This window comes from Chelonia mydas, chromosome 3 (genome assembly GCF_015237465.2).
Source record: "Chelonia mydas isolate rCheMyd1 chromosome 3, rCheMyd1.pri.v2, whole genome shotgun sequence".
Taxonomy (NCBI): domain Eukaryota; kingdom Metazoa; phylum Chordata; order Testudines; family Cheloniidae; genus Chelonia; species Chelonia mydas.
In genome coordinates, this window is record NC_057851.1 from 97,277,484 (window position 1) to 97,288,673 (window position 11,190).

The 11,190-nt window shown below is 41.7% G+C and overlaps 1 long non-coding RNA gene across 1 annotated transcript; it reads right to left on the reverse strand.

Annotated features, from left to right (window-relative positions):
- Nucleotides 1-6,428: 6,428 nt before the first annotated feature.
- On the reverse strand, nucleotides 6,429-7,790 carry LOC122464858. The gene is made up of 3 exons (XR_006289251.1): nucleotides 7,620-7,790; nucleotides 7,435-7,504; nucleotides 6,429-6,578 (listed from the first exon to the last, which is right to left on the reverse strand). It is a non-coding gene; the product is annotated as an uncharacterized LOC122464858 (long non-coding RNA).
- Nucleotides 7,791-11,190: the final 3,400 nt, after the last annotated feature.

Below are 11,190 nucleotides of genomic sequence, written 5' to 3' on the forward strand. Positions count from 1 at the left end.
GCCAAGCTGGTCGCCTGCCATATTTACTATTCTTTCGACTCATCGGGATGGTTTGTCCCTGTAACCTCAATAGGGATTCCTTGAAATACAGCCAGCTTTCCTGGACTCCTTTCCCCTTCATGTTATTCCCCTAGGGGATCCTACCCATCAGTTCCCTGAGGGAGTCGAAGTCTGCTTTCCTGAAGTCCAGGGTCCGTATTCTGCTGCTTACCTTTCTTCCCTGTGTCAGGATCCTGAACTCAACCAGCTCATGGTCACTGCCTCCCAGATTCCCATCCACTTTTGCTTCCCCCACTAATTCTTCCAGATTTGTGAGCAGCAGGTCAAGAAAAGCTCCCCCCTAGTTGGCTCCTCTAGCACTTGCACCAGGAAATTGTCCCCTACATTTTCCAAAAACTTCCTGGATTGTCTATGCACTGCTGTATTGCTCTCCCAGCAGATATCAGGAAGATTAAAGTCGCCCATGAGAACCAGGGCATGTGATCTAGTAGCTTCTGCGAGTTGCCGGAAGAAAGCCTCATCCACCTCATCCCCCTGGTCCGGTGGTCTATAGCAGACTCCCACCACTACATCACTCTTGTTGCTCACACTTCTAAACTTAATCCAGAGACACTCAGGTTTTTCTGCAGTTTCATACCGGAGCTCTGAGCAGTCATACTGCTCCCTTACATACAGTGCTACTCCCCCACCTTTTCTGCCCTGCCTGTCCTTCCTGAACAGTTTATAACCATCCATGACAGTACTCCAGTCATGTGAGTTATCCCACCAAGTCTCTGTTATTCCAATCACGTCATAATTCCTTGACATCACCAGGACCTCCAGTTCTCCCTGCTTGTTTCCAAGGCTTTGTGATTTGTATATAGGCACTTGAGATAACCTGTTGATCGCCCCTCATTCTCAGTATGAGGTAGGAGCCCTCCCCTCACAGACGTTCCTGCCTGTGCTTCCTCCCAGTATCCTGCTTGCCCACTTACCTCAGGGCTTTGGTCTCCTTCCCCGGTGAACCTAGTTTAAAGCCCTCCTGCTTGTTTCCAAGGCTTTGTAGTATCTGTTATTCCTGAAAATCTCAGATTTTTTTTTTAAAAAATTATCTAACACATGAATGTCTTTTAAAACACACAGCCCTGCACAGCTGGTACTTAGTTTTTGAGCAGATAATGCTTTTGTGATTTATCCTCAGCATGAGAGTTGCCAGCTGATGGCTATTTGGTGGTATGTGTGAAAGAAGCTAGTGACTTTAGTCCAGTTCCTCGTTGTAAGATATCCATATCACAGCTGGCACCTTAGATGACAGTTCCAGCAGAGGCCCAGTGTTTGAACTTCCTTCTCATGTCTGGAGATGTCCCCTTTAGGGGCTTGTGCATCACTGAGGGGCATTCATCTACTCAGCATATCAGGCCCCAATTCAAGACTGAAAGAGAAAGAGAGAGAGAGAGAGAGAGAGTGTGTGTGTGTGTGTGTAAACTTTTTCCACTGTACCTGTTTCATTTGTCAAGGAATCTAGGTCTTCGAATGGAAATGTGACACCTGTCATAAGTGCTACGATTCAGGAAAGGAAAACTTCTGTAACTAACCAGCAGTACATGAATGTTGAGTATTACAATCAAACACGCAGTTCTGAACTCACACTTAATTTTTTGAGCATTTGAGTTGAAAAATAACTTTTCACACAGGTGTGTGCTAAGAGAGCCTGACTGCTCATGTGGGCTCAGAAAGCGAACATGAAAAGGTCCTGAACACATGCAAGCTGAATATTCTAGTCCAGGGGCTAGGGCACTAGCTTAAGATTTATACCCAGGTTCCGTTTCCTGATGTGCTATAGACTTCTTGTGTGGCCTCGGGTGAGTCACTGAGGCACTCTGTGCCTCAGTTCCCTGTCTCTAAAAATGGGGATAATAATACTTCCCTACCATACGCAGGTATTCGGAGAATAAATGTATTAAATATTGTGAAGCACTTGGAGATTTACTGATGAAAAGCATTATATGAGAGATAGGGATTATTACTATGCCTATAATCTGAATGAATAGGTGTGGAATTCCATTCCCACCCCCCTGCCCATTATTCATTCTACACTAGTTAAAACCTACAAAAAGGCTTTTATACGGCACAGTGGAGTCACGAGGATTGAAGTCGATGGGGTTGCACAAAAATAATGAACTGCAAAATTTGGCCTACTATGAGTAAAGAGCTAGAGTCTCATCCCTGCTCTGCTCAACTGGCAGAGCAAACCTCCTGCCGATCCCTTGCTGTAGAAGAGTCATCAGCTAGCATGGAGCCAATTCCTACAGCCGCAAACCACAGTCCCTGGCACACCCAGTGCTCATAACCTGTGTTGACAGTTGCCCTGACAGTATATTTTTTTTCAAGATTTTTGTGTGTCAACCTTTTAGTTGTCCACAGACCTTCTGAAAACGAACATTCCTTGGTGTTTACAGAGACAGTCACAGGGAAGATTTTCCTCACTACTAAAGCCAATAAGTGAGTTTAGTCATAAGTAACTCAAGACATGTCTGGAGTTTGGATTGATTTGGTGGAAAGTCTGTGGGTTGTTTTTTCCTTCTTTCCCTTCCTTCCTACCAGAAGCCAGTGCCCTCATCACTGGGATCTGGAAACCAGTACTGTAGTTCAACACGTGGGCTACATAGCTGGACAAATCTTGCAGTTTAGTTCTGTGAAACTTTTAATTTTAATGGTAGTTTTACTTACCCGTGTCTAGGATCCAGAGGTAGATTGTGTGTGAAAATATAAATGATGCAGTAATGCCAAAATATTTCAACCTGGATGGTTGAAATTAACCTTTAAAATCCATTTAGTAGGTTTGAAATTCTTGGCTAAAACGACTGATAAGTTATACAGAACTAGCAGTAAGCTTTGGTTATAGATTTGCATTATTTTTTCCTGTATGCAGCAGGGGTGCTGGAACAATTTGTATAGTGGGAGTGCTGAGGGCCATTGAATCAAACTGTAAACCCTGTATATGATGGAAACCACTTCAAGCCAGGAGGTGTGGGAGCACCCCTAGTTCTAGCACCTATGATATGCAGCAGTGATTACTTTGTAATAAAAAATCAGCCACTATACCTTCGGGCCCGATTGACATAGGCCCTGATCCAAAGCTCACTGAACTCAATGGAAAGACCCCTTGCTGTCAATGGGCTTTGGATCAAGTCCACAGCAGCACAGTCCTAATGGGCCAAATTCTGTCCTCAGTTACACCCTAGTAAGTTCAATCCTACTGTGCTCAATGGGGTTGACAGGTGAAAACGAGGGGAGGAATTGCCCCAGCCATCCCCTAAATAACCCTGGAAAATATATATGAGTGAAATTCACCACGGTTCAAGCCTCTGAGAGCTTCAGTGGGATTTTTAAGTGGTGCACAGGCCTTGTGCTTCCCCTCTGCACAGGGGTGAAATTTAGTAGGACTGTCAAGCGATTAACAAAATTAACACTACAATTAATGGCGATTAAACAATAATAGAATACCATTGGCGCATGTTGACATGTCAACATGTGCCATGATCAGAAAGGTGAACTGTCGCACAGAAAAAAAGCTGGATGGTGTGCATTCAATGACATCAAGGACATCCTCCAAGGAAAGCAAAACAACTTGTGCGAATCTTTTTAACTCGACTGTGCTTCCAGCGATGTTATATGGCACCGAAACATGGTCATTGAGAAAGATTGAAGAATATCAACTGTCACACAGAGAGCGATGGAATGAACATTTTTGGGCATTTTGCTCTGTGATCACATCCCCAGTGAAATAATTAGGCAGCAGTCTGGAGTGTGAGATGTTGTTGTCGAAGGCAGGCTCAGCAAAATGCGGTGGGCGGGAGATGTGGCCTGACTCAGCGACAACAGATGGACTGCAGCTATATCTGAGTGGTACCCATGAGAACAGAAATAGCCATGCGGTCGACCTCCAAAGAGGTGGGATGACTTCCTAACAAAGAGATATGGACAAGCATGGCGAAGGATGGCCAGAGCGAGAGAAGATTGGAAGACGTGTTGTGATCAGTTCAGTCTTAACTGACGAAGGACCGACGGTCTACGCCGAATACCATTTATTTAAATATTTTTGGATGTTTTCTACATTTTCAGATATATTCATTTCAATTACAACACAGAATACAAAGTGTACAGTGATCACTTTATATTTTTATTACAAATATTTGCACTGTAAAAAACCAAAAGAAATAGTATTTTTCAATTCACCTAATACAAGCACTGTAGTGCAATCTCTTTATCGTGAAAGTTGAACTTGCAAATGTAGAAATATGTACAAAAAACTGCATTCAAAAACAAAAGAAAACTTTAGAGCCTACAAGTCCACTCAGTCATACTTCAGCCAATCGCTCAGACAAACAAGTTTGGTTACAATTTGCAGGAGATGCTGCTGCCTGCTTTTTGTTTACAATGTCACCTGAAAGTGAGAACAGGTGTTCACATGGCACTTTTGTAGCTGGCATCGCAAGATATTTACATGCCAGATACGCTAAAGATTCACATGTCCCTTCATGCTTCAACCACCATTCCAGAGGACATGCATCCATGCTAATAAGGACTTCGGCTCGATAACAATCCAAAGCAGTGCGGACTGACGCATGTTCATTTTCATCATCTGAGTCAGATGACACCAGCAGAAGGTTGATTTTCTTTTTTGGTGGTTCAGGTTCTGTAATTTCCATGTTGCTCTTTTAAGACTTTTGAAAGCATGCTCCACACCTTGTCCCCCTCACATTTTGGAAGGCACTTCAGATTCTTAAACCTTGGGTCCAGTGCTGTAGCTATTTTTAGAAATCTCACATTGGTATCTTCTTTGCGTTTTGTCAAATCTGCTGTGAAAGTGTTCTTAAAACGAACATGTGCTGGGTTATCACCTGAGACTGCTAGAACATGAAATATATGGCAGAATGCGGCTAAAACAGAACAGGGGACATACAATTCCCCACCTAAGAGTTCAGTCACAAATTTAATTAACACATTTTTTTAATAAGCATCATCATCATGGAAGCATGTCCTCTGGAATAATGGCCAAAGCATGAAGGGGCATACGAATATTTAGTATATCTAGCATGTAAATACCTTGCACTGCTGGCTACAAAAGTGTCATGTGAACACCTTTTCTCACTTTCACGTGACATTGTAAATAAGAAGCAGGCAGCATTATGTCCCATAAATGTAAACAAACTTGTTTGTCTGAGTGATTGGCTGAAGTAGGACTGAGTGGACTTGTAGGCTCTAAAGTTTTCCATTGTTTTGTTTTTGAGTGCAGTTATGAAACAAACAATTACAACAACAAAAATAATAATAAAAAAATCTACATTTGTAAGTTACACTTTCACGATAAAGAGATTGCACTACATTATTTGTATGAGGTAATTGAAAAATATTATTTCTTTTGTTTATCATTTTTACAGTGTAAATATCTGTAATCAAAAGTAATATAAAGTGAGCACTGTATACTTTGTATACTGTGTTGTAATAGAAATACAGTACAATGTATTTTCAAATACATTTGAAAATGTAGAAAAAAAATTGGTATTCTATTGTTTAATAGTGCAATTAATCATGATTAATTTTTTAAACCACGATTAATTTTTTATTTAATTGCATGAGTTAATGGATTAATTGACAGCCCTAAGTTTTACCATTCGGGAGTAAATATAAAATCTTATCTGGTGCTGATAATGTTTTAAAAATATGCTGTGCTACATTATAAGTAAACATCCAGTGCTGATTGCAATATCCTGGAGTTACTGCAATTCCTAAAGGTGTTTTCACAGCTAGCTAGATTTGAAAATGGGACACCATTTGAGTTTGTGGTATAGGAAACAATTAGCTGCTTCAGACAAAGATCCTACTCTTCTACATCCATAAAAACACAGTACTGGCATTTTTATCTGGGTGACCTGTTTAAAAAAAAATCTTATTTATTCAAACGCTATTTAAATGTATACCTTTGATTCTATGTTCGCTACTTAAACAAAAAGACTTAGTTGTGTCCTTACTGCGCAACTCCAGAATGTATTAATAGGGGAAAGGGTGTTTATTCTAAGGTTACATGTAACTTATATAGTTAAAATCAGAAAGCACAGGAAAATTAAGAAGTTTGGGAATACTGAAAAGTGGAAGAGAGAGAGGATACATGATCCCTTAAAGTCCTAAAAAGGTAAAACTGTGTGACACTGGGCCCATTCTGCTCATTCAGGGTATTAAACCACTTTCACAGGAAAGTGGCAAAAGAAAATAATGTTCCAGAGGAGGAGCAAATAAAAGAGAGGAAGTTTCTTATCCAGAAATTAAGGGTGAAGCGTGCAAAGATTTATAGCAATAAAATGAAGACAAATTAGCAGTACCATTTAATAACTAGTTACACAAGCAAGTAGAGTTGCAATTTTAAGGAAAAGATTCACATTCTCTTCTCTACCCTGGAAATTGAGAAGAGGTTTTCCTTCTCAATGGTCTCAAATTCTTCCTGTTTCCCAGTATACATGAGCCATCAACTCAAGATTCATGCTTTGAAAATAGCAACTGCTTTGGTGCTGTATTTCTCCGCCTGCCTCAAGAGATCTCTGTATCAAAAAGAGGCAAAATGGAAATCAGTTTATTTTCCATTTGTAAAAATGGACAGTACTGAGTGCCAGCAATTAGCCTCCCACCACTGCTCTGTTCTGAGTGTTGGGATTCCCTCCAAGACCTCTTTACACTCAGCTTCCCAAGAGCTCAGCTCAGTTCCAGACTATGTCACTGAGGTATCTTTATTTGGCATATAGCAATGCTATGCTGAGTTGATCAGACTCAAATGCAGGGGGTGAATGCAGGGTACATCACAGATCCAAAGTAAAACAGAAACCCTCTCCTTTTATACACATTTACATATCTCATTGCATCATACATTTTTGAAATGCCTTGGTTACAGTGTAGGACCCAGTCCTTGTACTGCATGCTCTGTTCATGCACTGTTCACTCTCAGCCTACTCTTAACCTCATCTCTACATTCCTAACTTAACTTGTCCATTGTTATCTTGGTCATAGTAACCAGTTTCATGGGTGTTCTCTTTATTTTAGCTGCTCAGACATTCTGTCTTTTTAGCCCAGTGACCTATTTACTTAACTTTGTTAGACCAAAGTCCTGTTTGCAGCCTGGTGATTCATTTACCTCCCTAATCCTATCTTCCAAAGAAGGAGGCCTCCCCCCACATCCATGTGTTTAATTGCTCATGTCAGGACAGGCCTACCTACACTTAAATGTGATATTTTCAACAGGGGATAAGGGATTTAGCCACAAATCTACCATTGAAATTAATGGAGGTTGGGAGGCCTGGATCTTCTAGAGTTGTTGAATATTAGAACCACACCTGAAAATGATTACAGGGAGGATCGTTAAGGTACTGCTTCCCCCACAACTAGATAAATAAACCAGCTTACCTTGTCTCTGTCACAGGGAGGAGAGTGATCCTCCAGTCCACCTTGCTCCCAGAAATTCAATTTTGTGATCCTAAAGGCAGAACCAGGAAAAATCAAGGTGGGTTTGTTTAACGGGGTCCTTGCAGAGCCCTCCTGGCTCCTGCTGGGCTGAGAAAGTCACACAGAGACCTTGGTGCAGTGCTCACCTGGTGCTTTTATTTACAGGTTGTGTTCCCACCACCTTTCCACCATACTGGTAGTCTCCCTACTTACAGTCCACCAGCAGGAGAGAGGGAGCAAGCTATCACTCCCTGCTTCCCCTCACTACCTTTCCTCTCATACAGCTTCCCTCTTTCCAGCTCATCTCCTGGCTTCCTTCCCCTCGGGCTTTTATCCAGCCCAAGCCTGATGAGGCAGCAGCTGTTACAGCTTTCCCAATCAGGGCCAGGTGACCTACCTCGCTCCAATTCACCTCCCTTAATTGGAGCTGGAGTGACAGAGGGTTGGCTAAGCAGTTTTCTGCTTTGCACCATCACAGTTTGTAATAAGGGCAACTGTGTTTCCCTGGGACCACTTCCTCACCGTCAGTGACAACCATCGCTGTTAAAGCAAAAAACACTTTCCACTTTATATTTAATAGATGATTGCTGCTGTTGACAGCAGCTAATTGAAGGTCAGGTCCAATGTAATTAAACTGTAAATATTTTTAAAAGGCTTGTTATATTTTACCAGCTCTCTGTTCAGGTTTTTGTTCTCTAAAAAAATAATATTTAAAAAGAGCAATACAAAGGTGTACTTGATCAAATTGCCTCCTCATAGACTCATAGACATTAAGGTCAAAAGGGACCATTATGATCATCTAGTCTGACCTCCTGCACAATGCAGGCCACAGAATCTCACCCACCCACTCCTGCAATAAACCTCTCACCTATGTCTGAGCTATTGAAGTCCTCAAATCATGGTTTAAAGACTTCAAGGTGCAGAGAATCCTCCAGCAAGTGACCTGTGTGTGCCCCATGCTACAGAGGAAGGCGAAAAACCCCCAGGGCCTCTTCCAATCTGCCCTGGAGGAAAATTCCTTCCCGACCCCAAATACGGCGATCAGCTGAAACCCTGAGCATGTGGGCAAGATTCAACAGCCAGATACCCAGGAAAGAATTCTCTGTAGTAACTCAGATCCCACCCCATCTAACGTCCCATCATAGGCCATTGGGCCTATTTACCATGAATAGTTAAAGATCAATTAATTGCCAAAATCATGTTATCCCATCATACCATCTCCTCCATAAACTTATGGAGTTTAATCTTGAAGCCAGATAGGTCTTTTGCCCCCACTGCTTCCCTTGGAAGGCTATTCCAGAACTTCACTCCTCTGATGGTTAGAAACCTTCATCTAATTTCAAGTCTAAACTTCCCAATGGCCAGTTTATATCCATTTGTTCTTGTGTCCACACTGGTATTGAGCTTAAATAATTCCTCTCCCTCTCCGGTATTTATCCCTCTGATATATTTATAGAGAGCAATCATATCTCCCCTCAACCTTCTTTTGGTTAGGCTAAACAAGCCAAGCTCCTTGACTTTCCTTTCATAAGACAGGTTTTCCATTCTTCGGATCACCCTAGTAGCCCTTCTCTGTACCTGTTCCAGTTTGAATTCATCCTTCTTAAACATGGGAGACCAGAAAACTGCACACAGTATTCCAGGTGAGGTCTCACCAGGGCCTTGTATAACGGTACTAACACCTCCTTATTTCTACTGGAAATACCTCACCTGATGCATCCCAAGACCGCATTAGCTTTTTTCACAGCCATATCACATTGGCGGCTCGTAGTCATCCTGTGGTCAACTAATACTCCAAGGTCCTTCTCCTCCTCCATTACTTCTAATTGATGCGTCCCCAGCTTATAACTAAAATTCTTGTTATTAATCCCTAAATGCATGACCTTACACTTCTCACTATTAAATTTCATCCTATTACTATTACTACAGTTTACAAGGTCATCCAGATCCTCCTGTGTGATATCCCGGTCCTTCTCTAAATTGGCAATACCTCCCAGCTTTGTATCAACCGCAAACTTTATTAGCACACTCCCACTTTTTGTGCTGAGGTCAGTAATAAAAAGATTAAATAAGATTGGTCCCAAAACCGATCCCTGAGGAACTCCACTTGTAACCTCCCTCCAGCCTGACAGTTCACCTTTCAGTATGACCCACTGTAGTCTCCCTTTTAACCAATTCCTTATCCACCTTTCAATTTTCATATTGATCCCCATCTTTTCCAATTTAACTAATAATTCCCCATGTGGCACCGTATCAAATGCCTTACTGAAATCTAGGTAAATTAGATCCACTGCGTTTTCTTTGTCTAAAAACTCTGTTACTTTCTCAAAGAAGGAGATCAGGTTGGTTTGGCACAATCTACCTTTTGTAAAACCATGTTGTATTTTGTCCCATTTACCATTGAACTCAATGTCCTTAACTACTTTCTCCTTCAAAATTTTTTCCAAGACCTTGCATACTACAGATGTCAAACTAACAGGCCTGTAGTTACCCGGATCACTTTTTTTTCCTTTCTTAAAAATAGGAACTATGTTAGCAATTCTCCAGTCATATAGTACAACCCCTGAGTTTACAGATTCATTAAAAATTCTTGCTAATGGGCTTGCAATTTCATGTGCCAATTCCTTTAATATTCTAGGATGAAGATTATCTGGGCCCCCCCGATTTAGTCCCATTAAGCTGTTCGAGTTTCCCTTCTACCTCAGATATGGTAATATCAACCTCCATATCCTCATTCCCATTTGTCATGCTACCATTATCCCTAAGATCCTCTTTAGCCTTATTAAAGACTGAGGCAAAGTATTTGTTTAGATATTGGGCCATGCCTAGATTATCCTTAACCTCCACTCCATCCTCAGTGTTTAGCGGTCCCACCTCTTTTTTCTTTGTTTTCTTCTTATTTATATGGCTATAGAACCTTTTACTATTGGTTTTAATTCCCTTTGCAAGGTCCAACTCCTAATCCACACCTGCCATATTTGAGTACACGCCAGTTTGTGCACAAAAATCTGGGCTTCTGCATGTGCAAAGTGGGTAACCACACAGGCAAATGCTGATTTTCCTCCCCAACTGTCAATTTTTATTCAGTGGAGGGTGGTTAAGTGGAAACTGTTCCACACTCTAATTGTGGGAATCTTTTAATGAAGAATGGCTGAAAATTTGGCCCTGAAACTTCAACACAATGGCATATTTGACTCCTCTAACACCACATTCTACAAACCGTTGCCCTCTGATCCCACTGAGGGTTGCCAAAAGAAACTACACTATCTGCTCAAGAAACTCCCTGAAAAAGCACAAGAATAAATCTGCACAGACACACCCCTAGAATCCCAACCAGGGGTATTCTATCTGCTACCCAAGATCCATAAACCTGGAAATCCTGGACTCCCCATCATCTCAGGCATTGGCACCCTGACAGCAGGATTGTCTGGCTATGTAGACTCCCTCCTCAGGTCTTACACTCCCAGCACTCCCAGCTATCTTTGAGAGGCCACTGACTTCCTGAGGAAACTACAATCCATTGGTGATCTTCCAGAAAACACTCTCATGGCCACTAAGGATGTGGAAGCCCTCTACACCAATATTCCACAAAAAAAATGGACTACAAGCCATCAAGAACAGTATCCCCGATAATGTCATGGCAAACCTGGTGGCTCACCTTTGTGACTTTGTCCTCACCCATAACTATTTCATATTTGGGGACAATGTATACCTTCA